Source organism: Rutidosis leptorrhynchoides, chromosome 8 (assembly GCF_046630445.1).
Source record: "Rutidosis leptorrhynchoides isolate AG116_Rl617_1_P2 chromosome 8, CSIRO_AGI_Rlap_v1, whole genome shotgun sequence".
NCBI classification, from domain to species: domain Eukaryota; kingdom Viridiplantae; phylum Streptophyta; class Magnoliopsida; order Asterales; family Asteraceae; genus Rutidosis; species Rutidosis leptorrhynchoides.
Window position 1 is genome coordinate 326,321,703 of NC_092340.1, and position 8,217 is coordinate 326,329,919.

Genomic DNA, 8,217 nt, shown 5'->3' on the forward strand with positions numbered 1-8,217 from the left:
GATCTCATTTTAGCATCACAATTGCAACATAAGATTTAAAAAAATTATAAAAATGTTAAGAAGTATATAAAATACAAAATAATTTCAAAGCAAGTAGATATGCAAGACTAAAATGAACCTGACTGAATAATGTATCATAAAGTGCCATGAGACCGTCTTGTCCAACGGCTGCACATGCCTTACCATCAAGCTCAACTTGTTGTTTTTGAAAGGTTAGGAAAGCTTCAAATAAATAAATTAACAATATGTCAGAGTAAAAAAAAAATTTAAAAGAACAATGTAAGTAAAAAAAGACACAATGATAATGATGAAAGAAAGCAGAAACTGGAGAGAGCAAACTTACTGCAAAATCGAAGCAACTACAGGACAATTTAAATTGCATATGTTTAAAGAATCCGTACGGTTATCACGATATAGGACCCGATCACACCATGCATGAATGCGCCTTTTTTCACCCGAATCATACTCTACAACATGAACATTTAAACCCATTAAGCAAAAGCTATGATACAATCCGAAATATACAAAAGAAGATACATTTAAGGTATTATATTTATATATACCTGCTAAACCAGGTTGATGCCTTTCAAATTTGTAGGTGGGGGGAAACGTAATAACAGCTTCACGCATTCCTTGAAAAACAGTTCCAGCTTTCATTTCAATATGTAGTTGATCCTTTTCTTTAAGCCAATCAAAACTCCTTTGAGAGATAAAATCTCGCGCTTCATCATACGATACATCATCAAGTCGATAATTAAAGTCACCTAAAAACACAACCATGTCTGCCTCAGACAGCTCTGGCAACTCATCAACGGACAGAGCACCAAGAGCCCTGCAATAACATCGACATTATTGTCTCAATGTTTCATATAAAGTAAAATTTGACCAATAATTTGGAATTATTCAATGAACCTACATTTACAATACGGCCCATTTGGATAGCAGATGAGACTCCAGCTGCAAAAAGTATGTCGGGAACTAGGTGGGCCCCATACAGAATCCATAATGAGAAAGATGACAAGGCAAGCAAGCAAGATAAGAAAAGGTATGACATCATACCAGATGATGTATTCATGACGTTTTGTGGACAGTTGAAGGACATAGTCTTGTATATGTGATCGAAATCAGCGTTACGACGACTAACAGCGTCTAAGTGTGCTGCAAAGTGACAATTCACAAAGCATATACTTCGCCCATAGATTCTCATCCTCAAACCAACTGCTCCCTGTACACAGCAGTTAATCAGTTATATAACTGAATCTTAATTAATTCAAGTATATTAGAATAATTAAAAACCTAGCAGTTACCTTATTACCAATTGAATTTCCAAATCCACATGGAACTGCTGCAACATCAATATCTCCAACATTACCTCTAATATCATTGCTGACCCTGAAATAACATCCAAAAGTCAAACACAAAACATGGCAACAACAACCAAAACATGTTTCTTTGAAATGGCATGTAATTGAATATGTACTTAAGTAGTAACAAACACTTGATCGAGCGAAACTACTGTTAACCCACTATAACCCTAAAGAACTTTAGACCCATTTCAAGCTGAACTAATTTTGACCCATTTAAATCTGAACTAATTTTGACCCATTTTAACCCGAAACTGCTTTTGACCCATTCTAACCTCAAACCGCTTTCGACCCGTTCTTAAAGTGACATTAAATGTAAGAATTGAGACGTACATTCGACCCGTTCTTAAAGTGCATGAAGTCACAACAAATTCAGAAAGTTCATTGGTAAAGTACCTCCATATTTTCGAACCAGGCATGAAGTGACAACTATCAGTACTGATTTTTACCATCGATTCGTACGATGGTTGTGATTAGGCCTTGTATGGCTCTCCCGTGTGTTATCATATAGTTTAAACATGTATGTGATTACACAGATTCATTAGCTTAAAAAAATGTTGTCATATATCAAGTGGTAGAACATGCCAGTATTTGGAACACATGAAACACTAACTAATTTGTGACACATTCATAGAACCCTTCGATAAAAATTAAAACCTTAGTCTCTTATGATTGATCAATTGCATTTATTTAGTCAACTACACATTCTAGTCTAAAAAATACTATACTACCAACTGATAAGAATAAAGGTACCTTCTATGTATATACATTAAAAATGAAATTATGCGTACCAACTGATAAGAAATTGTGTGTACATCAGTTGGCATATTGATGGGTTTAAACACCTGACGTGCAGTTCAACCCCAACTCCAACAATTTATAGAATTTTACTTTTTCCCTTCTTTCTTTTATCTTGTTTGTTGTATCTGTATGACACACACACACAAAATATACATTATATGTAATAAATACTTTGAATCTGCTAGGCATCAACCCTAACTTATCTTCAGAAGGTTAATCATGAAGAGACATGAAGTAAAAGTAACAAATTTTTTTAAAGATAAAACAGCATTTATGACCATCTCAGAAGGAAATAGTTTGACTACAGATTGCTACATCTTGCTAAATTACGGTAAGAAATCACTTACTCTCAACTAATTGACTATACTATTCGTCAAGAATATATAAACGATTTATAACATAATCACGTGATTGTATGATATAGATGGAATGATTTATTATAAATTGTAATGAATTGAAGTTGTCTCTCCGACATAGAACCGGACAAACAGACTTCGAGTACACCCGTTATCACTAACGGAGTAGAACACTGACCTACATAAACCTTCCCCTGTTTCTTCCTACCACTCATGTTGCACGCCAACAAATAACACGTACACCAACAACAAAAGCAAACAGGGTACTAATACTAACATCAACTAAAACTAATAACCAACAAACATAAGTCTAACCAAAGTCAACATCGACATCAACACGTAGTCACATTAATTCACAATGGTAACTACAAAAACGTAAGCAAAAAGCAGCACATTATCTATTTCAAAAACCATGTAGAGAATAAGATTTTGTTACCAGCGCAAACAACGAACAAACAAAGAAAGTTCTAAACACCGGAGCACCAGCAGTCCGAGTTAAGCTGAAAAAAGAAATAATCTGTAATTTAACACAAATATCTACAACTATATAAAAAGGTCAAAAATTATGGTGCCATACAAACCTGAAACAGATGAAAATACAAAAGAGCAGCATGCCGAAAAAAGAATAATTGCTCCTTATATTTGTTACCATTGACAACACCTGCATTTTTTGCAAGTTTTTTAATATATTGCACTGAAGAGCGGGTACATCATACCTGTTTATATCATTGCGTTGATACGTAGAAAATTTGAAATAGGGTTAATCTACTGAGATAACTTAGAAACCGATATAAGAAAATTTTGAAAAAAATTAAATTTGGGCAAATTAAAAACCCGTTCACAAAAAAATCAATATTTGGTAAATCAACAAACTTGTCGATTAGTTAGAAAAATTCGAATTCGTAATGAAATTTAACAAACCTGGTTACATATCGTGTTGATGCAACTCGTTAATGCTTCGATCAATATATTGAGGCTTCACATAAGAAACACTGATTGATTTCACAATTACAATCCAAAATTTATATTGCTGATTCGGCCGTCTATTATCCGATTCATCATCCGATTGTTATCAATTTTACATTAATCGAGTTCAAAATGAAGCGAGTTCAGGAGGTTTGAGGGCGGTTGTGTTTTTCTATGATGAAGATGATAATGAATATGACGGATAAACATTTTGTATGAGAGGAGGATGTGAATCGGAGATTATTGAGCGGTTAAAAAGTGAAACCCTAGAAACTGATTGAAAGAGGTTATTGATAAAAAAAAAAAAAAGGGAAAATTCAGAGAAGGTAGACACGTGTCGTATGGAAAAGTTATGGGAATGTGGGTCTGACACATTGGATGTAAGCATCATGCTTTATGTGAGGAAGGGATATATATATATATATATATATATATATATATATATATATATATATATATATATATATATATATATATTTTAAGTTAAAGTTAGAAGGAAAAAAAATCTAGAAAGTCAAACCATAATCACTATCACTATATCACTTCACTATCACTATATACATTAAAAGAGAGTCTCGATTAGCTAATAAATGTTTTCAAAACCCCCTTAATTACCATTAGATTAGAAAATTACATTATAATACCCCTTGATCCAATGGTCCTTAATCATTCACTAAAAAAAATTAGCTAATAAATCAATTTTATACAGTGTGTCTAAAATACCCCTTTTAATCTTCTAATTATACCTTATATCTAAAAGACAACGCCCAAATGAATAGTACCTCATAAAATTCACAAACCACCCCAACTCTTTTACTTACTTACATTTTATCCCCAAAAAAATATATAATAACTAACTTTATGGTTTTTACAAACTTATCACAAAGTTTTAACATTTTATACTTTAACCATTAAACTTTATCACAAAGTTTTTACAAACATTTTATACCTTATATCTAAAAGACAACGCCCAAATGAATAGTACCTCATAAAATTCACAAACCACCCCAACTCTTTTACTTACTTACATTTTATCCCCAAAAAAATATATAATAACTAACTTTATGGTTTTTACAAACTTATCACAAAGTTTTAACATTTTATACTTTAACCATTAAACTTCTCATTCGTTCTAAATCGACTACATACTTTATATACTACCTAATAGACAAAAAAAAAATTAATAGTCGCCAGTGGTGCTTTCGTTCTTTCACCTTTTTCCCCCTTTTCCACCTTTTTTTTTTAAAAAAAGCCCTCATAGTTTGTTCAAATATTAAAATCGACCCCCCAAACAGGGAGTAAAGTGTTAAATACTCATTTTCATAAAAAAATTTAAAAAAACTACACCCAAATATTCAACGGGCCATATCTCCTCGCTCGCACCGAGTTAAATTTTTCTGAAACCATCGTTAAACTCGAAACAATTTTAGGAGCACACTGTCACTAACTATACGCAAATCAGACGCTTTTTAAAAAACGCTAAATATTTGAGGTACTTTTCATACACGTCGATTTTGCGTTAAATTTTTAAAAGTCGACAATTTCATAGTGAAACGCGGAGATGTACATATATTGTTAATTTAAAATAACATTTAAATCTTTCACGGATTATACCTTTTAGTTCGACTCGAGTTGCGCTTCAACGATATCATCGTTAGCCACAAAATAATTTTACAAACTAAACGCAATATAATACATTGAAAACCGAAACCCGCGCGAAGCAGGGTTCGAACACTATTTAGGGTTAAAAACACTGGATTTCTTTTCCTCCCATCAACAACCGTCATTCAATTGAGCATTTTTCCCCAGAGTTATCAATGAGATTGCGTCCATTTACACCGTTTAATCCCATCAAAAAACTTCGAATTTTCTCTAGAAATCATCGAATCAATAATCTACTGGTGACTTAATTTGTTAGTATTCCATTAATCATATCAAAAAGCTTCGATTTTTCTCTCCAAATCATCGAAGCTTCGTTTTTTTCATTCGCTGAGGGTACACATTAGGGTTTGAGGCAATTAATGGGTTAGTTGATTGTTGTTCTTGAAGCTATCACCTGTATCGATGATTATGAAAGTTTAGGGTTTCATTAACCTTGTATATTCGACCGGTAATTATTTCGCCGTATAAGGCAATCGATGAGTCTAAAAGGTTAGGTTTTCATTTTTTTTCCCAGTTTTAACTTCCGATTAATTTGTTATTTGTTGCTAATTTTTTCTGCAAACGTAATATTATTATCTCTTTACCTGCAAGCTTCGATGGTTGTTGGTCTTGAAGCTCACATTTACTTGAATATTTATTTGTTTTGATGATAGGTGATGTCTATGTCACTGAGTGGCTTTTCATTAGATGCCAAAGCTCATAACGTAGCATTTGAACACTGAATTGAAGCTGTGTTTTTTTTTTTAACTGGAATTTCAGTTCTAAAATCACATCCCATGATCTTGGCTTTGATGGGAATAGCTTTAGCTGAAGGTATCCTATTACTACTATAAATAATCGATCTTATATTTTTCTGCTATCCTTTTCATAACTAATACCTTATGATGATGAATTCGGACGCCGCGGGATTTTTAAGTTGTGTGCATTGCCAATGATAATAGGCGCTGTTTGTAGGTAATAATCTTTACAATAGCAAAAATGTTGGACTTGGAACATAATATAGTGGACATGCAAGTTGGAATACGGGTGATCCTAACAGCACTGTTAGTAGTATTTGCATGATGCCCATCTGATCCACCAGACCTGTATGTGTCAATTCGTAAGTCATCGTTCTTCAGTTGAACATCAACCTGAAAAAAAAAACCTTTAATCACACGTCTCATAAAAAATTCAAAATTTAACAAAAATATATGGTTAATCTTCTGCTCAAAGCGTTACTGCCCAAGGACGATGCTGATGAGAGAGGTTGCATTTTGGAAGTTAGAGCAGGTAACCGAATAACCGATGATTACACTTTTTCTGAGCATAATTTAAATTTTTTGCTTATGAACAACAACAACAGCAATACCCAATCCCGCACATGCGAGGTATGGGGGAGGTGAGATGTAGACAATCCTTCCTAATCAATTTGATTTGATTTTGAATCAGGAACTGGAGGGTTTGCAATGGACATTTTCAAAATGTAATGTTTACACTTTATTAATCAAGGTATCAACATGTTATGGTCAACTTTTGACTTATGATATTTTGATCATGCCAGGCACGAAAGATACTCACTGAAAAAGGGTTGGAAGTTTGAAGTGGTAGATATTACAGAGTCAAATATGAAAGGATTTAAGGTTGGTTAACGTATTATTTAATTAGGGTTATATTGACGGGACCATGCATGTTATGTGATAATAAACTTATATAACGAGTTTATCGTGTTTGCGGGCAGGAAGCGAGTGCTGCAATATCTGGGTCGGATGTCTACGGAAAACTTAAATTTGAAAGTGGAGTTCATAGAGTGCAGGTTTGATCTCTTTTTATTAACTATGACTAGACTTTTGACATTAGACATTATTTAACAGATATTATTATTAATTATTTTGTTTCTATTGCAGCGGGTTCCTATTACTGAAAAGTATGGGCGTGTTCATACGAGTGCCGTTTTTGTTGTTATTCTTCCCCCAGGCAACCGAGGTAACCGATTAAACATATATTTTTTGTTAAATTTTGAATTTTTTATGAGACGTGTGATTAAAGTTTTTTTTTCAGGTTGATGTTCAACTGAAGAACGATGACTTACGAATTGACGCATACAGGGATCAGGTGGGCAACATGCAAATACTACTAACTGTTAGAATCACCCATGTTCCAACTGGTCTTATGGTTTCTATACAAGATGAAGCTTGTGAGTTGACCTGAAAGACTTTTGGTTCAAATATTTATCATTTCTTATGAACTTTTAATGGGTCAAACCTGATAAATTTTTTTTAGAGATTTCAGTAATAAACGGTTTTAGGAGGTTTTTATACATTACTATAAATCACTATTCGGTGACCTTGAACCTGTTTAGCATGCTTCGTTTTTCGCTTACTTTTTATTATTATAGCTGTTTGACCCGATAACAGTATTTCATTACCGACTGCCTCATTCATAAGAAAATAAGTACAATAGACACCTATAACTTCTTTTGTGTTTTTTTTCTTCCAGGTTTCACCTCCTTCCGTACGTGGGCAGTTTCATTCAAATTTCAACATGTTTAGGGTTAATGGGGGCTCTTCTGATAGGGATCCCTGTTAAAAGTATCTCAAGATGGTAGGGAAATAATTGGTGCTACCTTTATTAGATGTCTCTACTTAAAAACTGCAGTGTTAATTTAGAATCATCATCATTTGAATATGTGTTCAGGTGGCATACATGATTTTGGCTATCTACTGTTCCATCCACTATAATCGTTGTTGCTATGGAAAAAACTGAAAATACACGATACACGGTACTCTAAAGGGTGGGGAGATGCAATTGCAATCAAGAAAACTTTATGGCGTCTAGAAGGTGGCTTCAACCCGAGAAGTATAAAATTCTGCTGAAGTTTTTTACAAATGGACCTTAAGGGTTTCAAGTGCTCTCATACACTCAAAAACCCTGTAGTTCAAAGCTATGTTTTATGTGTTGGTGGTATAGCCTAAAACGATCACATTGCTTTATTCTCATCATGTGACATGAGTACTTGGGAGATTCTTTATTTCGAACAAAACCTTTATTGAATCTCTTAGCCTCTTAGGTCATTTGGGAAGTTTTGTTAA

The 8,217-nt window shown here is 33.5% G+C and overlaps 1 pseudogene; it reads left to right on the forward strand.

Annotated features, from left to right (window-relative positions):
• Nucleotides 1-6,339: 6,339 nt before the first annotated feature.
• Nucleotides 6,340-7,336, forward strand: LOC139864479 (peptide chain release factor 1, mitochondrial-like; annotated as a pseudogene).
• Nucleotides 7,337-8,217: the final 881 nt, after the last annotated feature.